The sequence below is a fragment of the Adiantum capillus-veneris genome, chromosome 16 (assembly GCF_014529385.1).
Source record: "Adiantum capillus-veneris isolate H3 chromosome 16, ASM1452938v2, whole genome shotgun sequence".
Taxonomy (NCBI): Eukaryota; Viridiplantae; Streptophyta; class Polypodiopsida; order Polypodiales; family Pteridaceae; genus Adiantum; species Adiantum capillus-veneris.
The window spans coordinates 121,782,584-121,794,948 of record NC_140946.1 but is presented as its reverse complement, the minus strand read 5'-3'; the positions used below and the strand labels follow the sequence as shown (position 1 = coordinate 121,794,948).

The 12,365-nt window shown below is 41.2% G+C and overlaps 1 pseudogene; it reads right to left on the bottom strand.

The window, feature by feature from the left end:
• Positions 1 to 10,586: 10,586 nt before the first annotated feature.
• On the bottom strand, positions 10,587 to 11,449 carry LOC147439771 (uncharacterized; annotated as a pseudogene).
• Positions 11,450 to 12,365: the final 916 nt, after the last annotated feature.

The window sequence follows — 12,365 nt, the reverse complement described above, 5'->3', positions numbered from 1 at the left end:
GCAATGTCAAAGTTTGCAATAGCGCCGTCTACACTCTGTAAGGGAGTCCACACTCCAAGCTTGCACATCCAACGATCATAGTGAAATCGTATGTACAAGGAGGTGCGGGATTTCAAATAGTGCATTCCAATACCTGAAGCTCCAACCTTACAACGGTACCAGTCCCCGTTGTGCATGCCCTCCACAAAACCCCAGTCCTCTTCTAAAAGCCTTCCTAATTCCTCGTAATGCGCATCTTTACATACAAGCATTGTGGTAGTCTCCACAAATCCAAACTCTTTAAAAATGTGCACAAAACAATGAACAGGCAAACACCAGCTCAAGCCCACAGACCTAGAAGCTTTAGAGTATTTCGAAGAGTTTTGGACATCCATTATCATCTTTTGCTTGAAAGATGCTATCGACCACAAATCTGGGACCGGCCACTCCATACTTAATAAGGAAGTTACTTTGATGGGTTCAAGCGTTCCAAATGCTTGTGTAGAAGTAGGGACAATATAGGAGTGAGAATAGAAGAAAATCCTTCTTTGAACCAGTTTGGTTGGGCAAAGATGCGGGAACATTATTGCTCCAATATCCGCATGTATAGCATTGAATGTGCCGGAGAGACTATGTAGTGGCTGCTCCTCCACCAACGTGGATGGAAATATGACTATAAATGCATAACAAATGTTAAGTATGAATCCATAATAACATTACACTATGATTTCACACCTAGCTTTGTATTCTCAAAACATGTACTTACAATGTGTTGGAAATCGAGGTGGTTGTTGCAAGTGCATGGTTGACATTGAGAAAACATGTTGCACAATGGCTATGGTCCCCTTGTCTTTGAGGTTCTTGAAACCAAGGAGCTTTCCTTTCCAATGAAGATCCAAGTTTGCACGATTCCGCACACGATGAGGGCCAACAGTAGATGGTTGCATGTATACCCAAGCACCTTTGGTGAACTCTTGTGGCACCCACTCATCATCTACACCTCTAGTGTTGTGGCATGCAAGTGCTGTGACCTCATCCTTTGGTCGCCTTTGCGAAGTAGAGTTGGCCATGGTTGAGCAAAGCAAACTAGGAGGAGGAGAAGAACCTTGCTTGTTGCTACAATGTAGGTGTGATAAAGTGATATGAGAAAATGGTCAACCCTTGTGGCAATGGGAGGAGAAGGTGGACAACCCTTGCTTGGTGTGGCACTGGGAGGAAAAGGTGGATAAGCCTTGCTTGGTGTGGCAATGGAAGGTGGTAGGGGAGGAGAGAGGAGCTTCCTTGTTGTAGCAATGGAGATGGTGTAAAGAGAGAGAGTGTTGGAGTAGAGGATGAGTGTGATGGTTGCAACCAAGGAGAGGTTGGAAAAGGGGTTCTAGAGAGAGAAAATCCCTTTTTGCCTAATAACTAATTTTGGGGGAGCTCTGGATAGCAAAAAAAGATTTTTTAAAAGTTTTTAAAAAATTTTGAATTTTAGGGTTTTTGGATGCACGTTTTGACTTTTTGAGATCAAAAAATGCTTTTTTGACCATAAAATAGTTTTAGGGGGGTTTTCAGAAGATGAAATTTGAGTTTTGAAATTTTTCATTTTTGGAATTTTTTCAAAACCGGATCAAAAAGGAGGGAAGTTGGAGGTTCCATATGGCCCACCCCCCCCCCCCCCCCCCCCCCCCCCCCCCCCCCCCCCTCCCCCACCCCACCTTCTTACTAGGTAAGAGCCCATTTAAAAAGTGTAAGACTACTTTGTCCCCCTACATTTTTGAGGGCATAGAGTGTGTCCACCACCCTCTTCTCATTGGCTGGCCTCTAATTAACCTTAATCCCAAAGGGCCCCTAGAGGGTTCATATTTTTCCTAATGATGAGTAATGGTCCAAGAAAAATCCATGTGCTTGGCGTATAGGCCTGGCTATGGATGGCGTAAATCCATTTGGTCAGAGATTAACGTCTTACAGTGTATGGTCGGTTGTCATCGTCACCTACAACATCCCCCCGTGGTTGACTACCAAGAAGGGGCACCTGTTTCTAAGCTTGATTGTGCCGGGGTGGTATAAAGTGAAGAAGCATAATGAAAATGTTGGATTCATTTATGCTTTTTTTCCCCCCTGCAACAACTGGTAGTGGTGTCATAAAATATAATATCTAACTTTACCAAATGATTTTCTCATATTAAACTGATCACTTAATATGGAAAGATAAAAGGGGACCAAGAGTTAGGATATATATATGTGCTTCTAGACCTATCTCAATAGGGGACCAAAAGGAGAAATGGTTGCATCTCAATAGGGGTCCAAAAGGAGACGGTCTACCAAAGAGCAATGTGTAATAAGTGCTTCTAGGTTTACCTCAACAAGGGACCAAGAGGAGAGATGGTTACATCTCAATAGGGGTCCAAAAGGAGGTAGTTTATCAAAGAGCAATGTGCATCTAGTGGAGCTTAAAAGACCTTAGAATTAGCTTCATTAAAGACCTCCAAAATTTAGTGTTAAAAAAGTCCTTTGACCTTACGCAAGGTAGGGCTAACCTCGAGGTGGGAATCCTACTTAAGCATGAGGTGCTAAGATGCTTAAAGTGGTCATGGGAACCTTGTCCAAAGCTTGAGGTGATTTTTATGCTTAAATGACTAAGGTTTTTGAAATGTTAAATTCAAAGATAAATTCTCAAGAGGCATGAAAGTTTCATGCTTGATTGACTAAGGCTTGAAGTATTCAATTCAAACAAATGACTTAAGAAGCATAAAAGACACATGTTTGCTTGATTGACTAAGTCCTTGAAGTATTTAATTCAAGCAAATGACTTAATAAACATAAAAGACACATGTTCAAATGACTCTCCACATATGGCCCTCATGATGTGCTTGAATGCTATTGGATAGGTTTTAAAGGGGTCTAATGAGAATTTAGATACATAAAAATAAATAATTAGGTTCTTTCTCTCAAAGAGGAAAAGGAAGACACATGTCCAAATGAAATAATAAAATAGAGAGAGAGAGAGAGAGAGAGAGAGAGAGAGAGAGAGAGAGAGCTGTGGACCAAGCATGAGAGGGGGGTATACTCTCCCACACACACATACACATACACACACACACACACACACACACATTCTCTCATTGTGTGGAGTGCAAAGTGCAAGAGCTCCATCTCCTTCTTCAAGCTTGTTGAGAAGTGGAGAGCCTACACCAACACTCTTGGCTATGAAATGCAAATCCAACCAAGAGCCATGCTTCAATGCTTAAGCTTGCCATCTTCTTCATCTTCATTACTATGCTATTATGCTATGCTAAGCAAGAAGAGTGATGATAAGTGAGGAACTATTTTTTTCTCCTATGAATGATTCTTCTTCTTCTTCCCTATCCTCATTCCCTGCTAGCTCTCTCCATCTTCGAAGGTGTTTGAGGCCTTGGCACTGTGGCTTGGGATAGTTAATGCTTTTTGCAAAGTTTATGTTATGCTCGTGATGCATGAAGCTTTCCATCTTCATAGCATTACCAAGGTCACAAGGAACACAAAGATTGTTGTGACAAGTCTCTCTTGATGGGAGAATCTATAATACAAACGCCTTTTGAAGTTGAAGGGGGGACTGGCTCCAAGTAAATCCGGTCCTCAACTATTGTCATGTTCTCTAATACTCTCTCTCTTGCAAAAGTATTGTTCATGCCAAGTTAATTAAGTACTATGTTCATGTTGTTACCATCAATTAAGTTCACCCTCTATGTTCTCAAAGTAATCTCACAAAAATGCTCACTCTAATTCTCTTAATTCCATTATTTTCAAAGTTCATACGCCATTTCCGTTACATTAGTATCAGAGTATTTGGTTTCTCTTTTCTTGCTTAAGAAGAGAGATCCTTATGTAGACTATTAATGGTTGATTTTGTTAATTATATTAGGGTAAGTGGGATTGGGATCTATTATCGGTTTTGTTGAGCCCACTATGTGGGATGTGGTGCACACCTCGACAGCTCCTTTGGTCTTAATAATGGGATCTTTTTAGACTTGCCTATAGCTTTACCATTAATGAGCCATAAGAAGTCTGAAAGGAGCTATCCCTCGGCAATTCTGCTATGCTAGACCCATCCCACTACTCTCTATAATTAACCAATTCGAGCCGTGGGTGTAGATACTTTAGTGCTTATTTTCAAAGGCTAAGAGGAGTAGCAACTAAGGTTTTGAATTGCGAAAGAATACACTAAGTAAACACATAAGTATAATTAGCATGGCCGACAATAACCACGAGAGTAGAATGAACATTGATAGCTTTGATTTTGCACATGAAGGTGCTACTGATGATGCCCCCATGTTTATCAATTATCTTATTACTAGGTTGCATCAAGCTATGGGAACCCTACTTTGCAAGCCGAAGTTACCTAACAACTTCGTGCTTATGGGATTTCTCTTCCTCTCCAAGAGGAGAGAGAGAGACTCCCAAAAGAAGACTCTCTCCCATAAGAGAGGAGGAATCCAAAGAACAACAAAGAAGTGAATCCCTAAGTTCCTCTAAAGATATATAGCTCCATGAAGACGACGGTTTAGACTATGCCAACTCCTTCCAAGAGGAAACGGTCAACCCATAGTCCTTCCCCTCGTCATTCCAAAAGGGAAGAGAAGAAACAAAGGAAGAAAAAGGCAAGAAAGAGGTCACCGTCTTCTCTTTCTTCTTCACCTTCCTCCTCTTCCGGCGAAAACAATAGTTATTCTCCTAGAGAATACAAGAGGAGAGGACATTGCAAAACTTATCCTGCATGGCGAAGATCCCAAAAGCTTAAGAAATTCAAAGGGGGAGGAAAGAGTATCGCTTTTCTGACCTATGATGGCACCTTTGGTGCCACCAACAAAGTATTGGCCTTCATCCAACAATTTGATGAGAACTTTGGAGATGAGGGCTTCACGGAGTCCTCCAAGTTATGCCATGTAGCTATGCACTCCCAGAAATCTACTCGTCAATTGTGGGCTAGCCTTCATGAGAACGGCGAGGCCCCAAAGACATGGAAAACTCTACGAGTTTCCATCATGAAGCAATTCCTTGCAAGCGATGCAAAGGACATAGTGCTTACCAAATGGCGGAGTTTGAAGCTACTCTTCAATGAGTCTATCCACAAATATGTAAAAAAGTTTTGGGATTTACTTCTCAAAGCTACAGTCTTTCAAAGGATAGACTTCATCGAAGAAAAGCAACAATTTTGTGTGGTATTACCTGAAGAAATGGCCGAGTATGTCAACTCACAACGGCCTACCACTATCACCAAAGTCATCCACCAGACTATGGTTGCTTCAATGATCGATTTCCAACAAGGGGCGAGAAGAAATTTCAAGCCCATGAAAAACAAGGATCGAAATGAAGCTAAAGGGAAGAGCAATGCTCAAAACTCTTCCCAATGCAACACAAACACCAACCAACAACAAGGCCAAGGAGAAAGGAGCTTACAAAGGTAAAAATAAGCTCTCTCCTAAAGAATTGGAGGCCTTTCATAAAGACCATAAATGCTTTAAGTGTGGGGAGCAAGGACATGGTTATCGTTCTTGCCCCAAAAGACATGTACTCAATGACACTCCTAGAGCTTCCATGGTTGAAGCTCCGAAAGAGGATACTCATTGCAAAGGCTCATTCCTCTCCTATGCTTGGGAAAAAGTAAGGGAGCATGATGCCTTCATCTTGTTTGACCCTGGCTCTACTCACAACTTCATATCAATGGAGTTGGCCACCAAGTTGGACATTCAAGCTTTTGAGATGGGAGATACTGTAACTACTGACACAACTTTCAAGAGATAGCAAGCCTCCCTTACTCCCTTGATTGGGAAGTTGAGGCTTCATGTCCAAAGCTACGTTGACAAAGAAGTTTTCTTTTTTAATCTCTCCTCTCCAACATGAGGATGTTATCCTAGCACCATGGTTCAATTACATGGCTGCCAAATTGAAGTCCCCTGAAAGGAGAATCTATTTCACCTACAAGAAAAAGAGCATGTACGTAGATGCTAATGATTCGGGGAACACCATATCCCTGGTAAATACGCTTGCTTTTGATAAGTCAATGAAAAGCTCTATTTTTGCGTATATGATTTTTGTTAGAGAATCTGTAAATGATTCTAAAGTTTTCACAAGTATCAATAAAGGGAATCAAGAGGAATTAGAGTTGTCTAATTTCCTAAATGGATTCCAAGATGTTTTCATTGATGACATCCCTAGTGAGCTACCTCCAAAACGAGGGGATGATGACCATGCAACAGATCTTCTACTAGGAAGCTCACCGCCTAATAAACCTCCTTATTGAGTTTCACAAGCTCAACAAGAGGAGATCATGATACAAGTGCATGAATTGGTGGAAAAAGGAATGGAGAGGCCTAGCTTCTCTCCATTCTGTTCATCAATACTTTTAGTACAAAAGAAAGATGGCACATATCACATGTGTGTCGACTTAGAGCACTAAATAACATCAATACAAAAAAATGATTTTTCGTGCTGCAGGTAGAAGATCTATTTGCAAGTTTTGGCCTGAAAAATGCTCTAGCCGCATTCAAACTCACGATGGACAAAAATCTTCAGGCCACTCAAATTCTCTTGAGGAGTACAAGTGACACCTCCAGGTAATCTTTCAAGTTATGAGAGAGAATACGCTTTTCATTAATCAAAAGAAAAGTGAATTTTTTCTACAAGAGATTCAATATTTAGGTCACATTATCTCTCAAGATGGTATATGTATGAATCCATCAAAGTTGGAAGTAATAAAAGCATGGCCTAATCTAAGGAATCTGCATGAGCTAAGAAGCTTTATTGGTATGTGTGCATACAATAGACGCTTAATAGCAAAATTCTCTTAAATGGTAGGACCTTGCATGACTTAACAAGGAAGAACGTTAAGTACTCATGGATTGCTAAAGGACAAAATGCTTTTGACAAGCTCAAAGAGAAGATTACCTCCCAACCAGTCCTTATGCTTCCGGATCTCTCAAAGCCATTTGAGGTTCAATGTGATGCTTGTGGTGATTGCCTTGGAGCAGTTTTGCTTCAAGAAGGGCATGCCATAGCATACGAGAGCCGAAGGCTCAATGCTGAGGAACGGGTCTTGGGCATATACAAAAAATAGCTTTTAGCTGTTCTACATGTCCTAGACACAGGGAAGCACTATCTCTTGGGGGCTCCATTCATCCTACGAATGGATCACAAAGCCTCAAATTCATGACACAAACCAAGCTCTCCGACAAACAAATCAGGTGGGAAAATTTTCTTTCCCAATTTAAATTTTATATTGCTCACATTATTGGCAAGCACAATCAAGTGGTCGATGCACTTTCACAACGGCCAAGGATAAATATGGGGTCTTTAACAACTCACAATGATCTATCTTTTATGATAGATGAGTATGCTACTGACCAAGATTTTAAGTAGGTAATTACAGCCTTTGCATTAGGGAAGAAAAAAAGAACAATTCGCCTTGGAGGATGGTTATCTTCCAAACAACAATAGGCTATGTGTTACTCATCAATACACTAAGAAAGTCATATACGAATCCCATGCTTCTCCTTATGCGGGGCAAAGAGGGATTCCATAATCTCCTCTTCAAGGAGTAGAAATGTATTTCTGTTGGTCTACCATGAAAAGTAAACATGCAAGAGTATGTTTCAAAATGCGTGGTATACCAAAAATTGAAATTTGATCGAGGGAAGCAACTTGGATTATTTCAGTCAACATGCTTAGCAAGAAAACACACTCTATGTCTGTCAAAAAGACTATTAAGGAACATCAAACGGTAACCCCCTGTAGATCTCAAATTTTCAAGTATCATGGCTTGCCAACATCCATAGTGTCGGACAAAGATCTTAAAATGACCAGTAATTTCTAGAAGAGTCTCTTTGAGAATCTAGGAAGTAGGTTAAATTTCTCTTTTGGCTTATCATCCACAAACGGATGACCAAAGTGAAATAACTAACGATTCTTGAATCTTCTAAAAGTCTCTATCATAGAAGTAGATCAACGTTCTCAATTAGAGAAGTACCTACCTCTTATAGAGTATCCGTACAATAACATTGTACATACTTCTATAGGAAAAGCACATTTCGAGGTTAAAGAGGGAAAATCCAAAAGTCCCCTACTACTTAAGGTATATGGGAAGATCTTCGCTGCTGATGAATATAGTCGAGACTTACAAAAATCTTTTCCAAAGATTAAAAAGGGTTATATCCATCTTATAGAATGCAAAAAGGGCTGCTGCTAATAAGCACAAAAGAGCCTTAGCCTTTAAGAAAAATGATTGGGTTTTGCTAAAGTTTCTCAAAGCTTATCTAAAGCATACTACGGGTAAGATTCCTACAGGCCACCAAGAGTATTATGTTAAACTAGCAAAAAGATACTATGGTCCTTTTTAAATTTTTAGGCCAATCAATGAGATAGCTTATCAATTAAAGTTGCCCAACCATTGGCTCATTCACAATGTTAACCATGTGAGCCTACTCAAGCCTTACAAAGGAGAGCCACAAAAAGAACCAATAATGGAGGACCCGCTAGAGATCAAAGATCAAGAAGAGGTGATGCAGTCCGAATCGATTCTTATGATTTCAAGAGAGAGATAATGTCATAAAATATAATATCTAACTTTACCAAATGACAAAGCTTGAGGTGATTTTTATGCTTAAATGACTAAGGTTTTTGAAATGTTAAATTCAAAGATTCTCAAGAGGCATGAACATTTCTATGCTTGATTGACTAAGGGTTGAAGTATTCAATTCAAAACAAATGACTTAAGAAGCATAAAAGACACATGCTTGCTTGATCGACTAAGTCTTTGAAGTATGCAATTCAATCAAATGACTTAATAAGCATAAAAGATACACGTTCAGACCCTCATGATGTGCTTGAATGCTATTGGATAGGTTTTAAAGGGATCAAATGAGAATTTAGATATATAAAAATAAATAATTAAGTTCTTTCTTTCAAAGAGTAAAAAGAGGATACATATTTAAATGAAATAATATTATGAGAGAGAGAGAGAGAGAGAGAGAGAGAGAGAGAGAGAGAGAGAGAGAGAGAGAGAGAGAGGTGGACCAAGCATGAGAGGAGGGGTATACTCTCCCACGCGCGCGCACACACACACACACACACACACACACACACACACACACACACACTCTCATTGTGTGGAGTGCAAAGTGCAAGAGCTCCATCTCCTTCTCCAAGCTTGTTGAGAAGTGGAGAGCCTACATCAATACTCTTGGCTATGGAATGCAAATCCAACCAAGAGCCATGCGTCAATGCTTAAGCTTGCCATCTTCTTTATCTTCATTACTATGCTATTATGCTATGCTAAGCAAGAAGAGTGATGATAAGTGAAGAACTATTTCTTTCTCCTATGGATGATTCTTCTTCCTCTTCCCTACCCTCATTCCCCGCTAGCTCTCTCCACCTTCGAAGGTGTTTGAGGCCTTGGGATTGTGGCTTAGGATAATTAATGCTTTTTGCAAAGTTTATGCTATACTCTACTGGGAGAACCTAAAATAAATTCATATCTTCAGAGATACTTCAGCATCTTTGAGTAGGACATTAGCAAAGAAAATCACACATTACACATAACACTATAGAGTAGGAGTCTCCCATTCAATTCTTTTAGAACAAAACTTTGGAGTCACATTCAATCACAAATGGAAAAAGGAGTCGATTGCTGTGCAAAGCTGCAGGCTGATATTTCATTTTGAAGAAAAACAGTTTCACATAAACTTCAATTTCTTGAGAAACAATTTTACATAACCTTCGATTTCGCCAATGACTTTGAGCTCCACATGCTTAACGATAATAAGACGTCATGCGACAGAAAATAAAAGAGAGTGACAGAAGATAATTGCAAACAAAATCAACGACGAATTCTATTACTCATGTTATTGAAGCGTGTTACAATAGCATTGAGCCTATTTAGTTGTATCTTAAGAGATGCCACCTCTCTACGTATACTGTGAACTTGCTCTTCAAGCTGAGTGATTTGGACATCAGTGACATTTATTTGAAAATCACTTATCATGGTATTAATATTTTCTATGGAATTGGTTATGAATGTGCGAAGTGTGGTAGAGTCCTCCACAGTGTCTCCACGAAGCTGGTGCCACATCTACAAGAGTATTTCCTGCAGTCTTTCCATCGTTGCATCCTCTTCAAAGGTTTGCTGTTCAGAATGTTGGGTATCAGCATTTTCGCAGGGACTACTCTCCATGGAAGCTGCAGCGGACAAGAAGATTGTGAGATAACGCTAATAGAAACAAAAGTAAATGACATGACAACATCTACTATACATCATTCTAGCTAGCAATAGTAGTCACTCCTCTCTTCGTTACAAGAGGAATGAAATTAGCGCCTAAGATGTCGTCGCTTTCATCGTCACTGTCGTCGAAAAAAATGGTCTCTTTCTCTTTTGAACTTCCCGGGTTGCTGCCCAAGGTGTCATGCGGAGGTAACGACGAGGGACCAGGAAACGCATCCAGATTCACAGGGTAGGAGGGCGAAGGATGCCGTGGGATAGCTAGATTTGTGTGGTCACTGTAAACAAACGAGGAACAAGTAAACAACCAATGATGACAGAGAAGATTTTGCACGAAACAAGAGAGATCCTTCTGCAAGCATACCTATGAGTTTCTTGCTAGCGTCTGAGAAACCAATCGACTCGAGGTTGCGCATTGGTGTATGCTTCGTCGAGCACGAAAATATCGATCACATCCTGATACGAAACTGTGGACGAGAAGATCATGCACTGCCAGAGTGCCTTAATCTTCTTCATCGACATGCCACGGCCTTGAAAAGACGTTATCCAAGATGAAGAGGGATAATATTTGCCGGATCTCAACATGTGATGCAAAGTGGAGAGGAAGTTGTTACCGACTGGATGTTGTAGGTGGAACTTCCAATACATGAGCGCTCGGTCGAAGATGTTAGTGTGCGTCAAGCACACGCGGTTCTTGAGCTCATCAGTCCCATACCGCGTGTAGAGCAGAATACCCTTGTTGATATCATCAACGGAAACATTGTGTGCGAAGTTTTCGTAATGTGGCCGATCCATGTCTTTCATGCAGTAACCAAGCATGCCATGGAACGTATGCATATTTTTTTGCTTCAAAGCACGGCATAAAACGTTAGCGCCTATGGGGCTATCTGTCTCCCAACCCAAATACTGCTTAATTTTCTTGCTGACGGCAACAATAGATGTCGCCATCACGCGCACCACCATCTGAAAGTGGAGGTGGAAAACAGTGCCGCCGCGCTCAATGGAGCACATGCCGGCAACTGCCTCCTCCTCCAAGAACATTTTAAGCCTCGGAAACAAGGCAACATCGATATCGTTACCGCCTGTTGAAACTGTCACACTCAACTCCAACATCTTCTTCGGCTTGCCTCTTTCCCTTCGAGCCATTTTCTCCTCCTCCGAAATTCTTGGCCTCCCACGGCCCCTCTTCGAAGCAGAAGGGCTAGCCGCTTCACCGGACCGCGTGAGGTTTTTCATTCTAGCCATGACGCGGACAAACTACGCAAAAACTACTTTTACCAGACAAGACAATAGGTGTAACCAATTTGCCTATTCGTCAATGTAAATGGCAATCACCTTCTGCAAATGCTAAGTTGCTTAAGAAACTGAAAAAAAATGAGGTTATTACCTTCTGCGTGGGGTCGGCAGCTTATGGAATTAATTGAAAATGAAGCTTTCACAGCATCTCCGCCGATTAAGGCTGTAAGAGAAACAGGCTGGCTGCGCCGCTTGAGCACCCCTGCCTGCGCCGCTTCAGCCTTGATGACCTCCCATCAACTGCGCTCTCTCTCTCCCTCTTGACGCTTGCGACAACTGCTCACTAGCGTTGTACAGGATACGCCTTGGTGACGACGACCGCTATGCAACGTGCAATTCTGACGCTACTACACTTGCAGCGACCTCCTTGACGCACAGGGAGGTGAACCTGCGGCAAGTGCAGCAGGTCTGTCATGCACGCCAGCCACGACTACAATCTCCCTTTTAAATTAAACAGCGCAGCCTCAAACTTGCGTTCTCGACGGCCATGACTGAACCATGCACATGCATAACCAAAACAGCTGCCAATCCAACGAAATCGATTGCTTTTCCTTCTCCAATGCCCCTTCGCTTTTCCATCTTTCGTTAATGTATCCAGTTTCTGATTTTACGCCAAATGGTACCTCCTACTCGCGATGCATGAATCTTTCCATCTTCATAGCATCACCAAGGTCACAAGGAACACAAAGATTATATTGTAACATGTCTTTTTTGACGGGAGAATCTATAATACAAACACCTTTTGGAGGGAAGACCCGCTCCTAGTAAATCCGGTCCTCGACTATTGTCATGTTCTCTAATACTCTCTCTTACAAAAATATTGTTCATACCAAGTTAATTAAGTACCATGTTCATG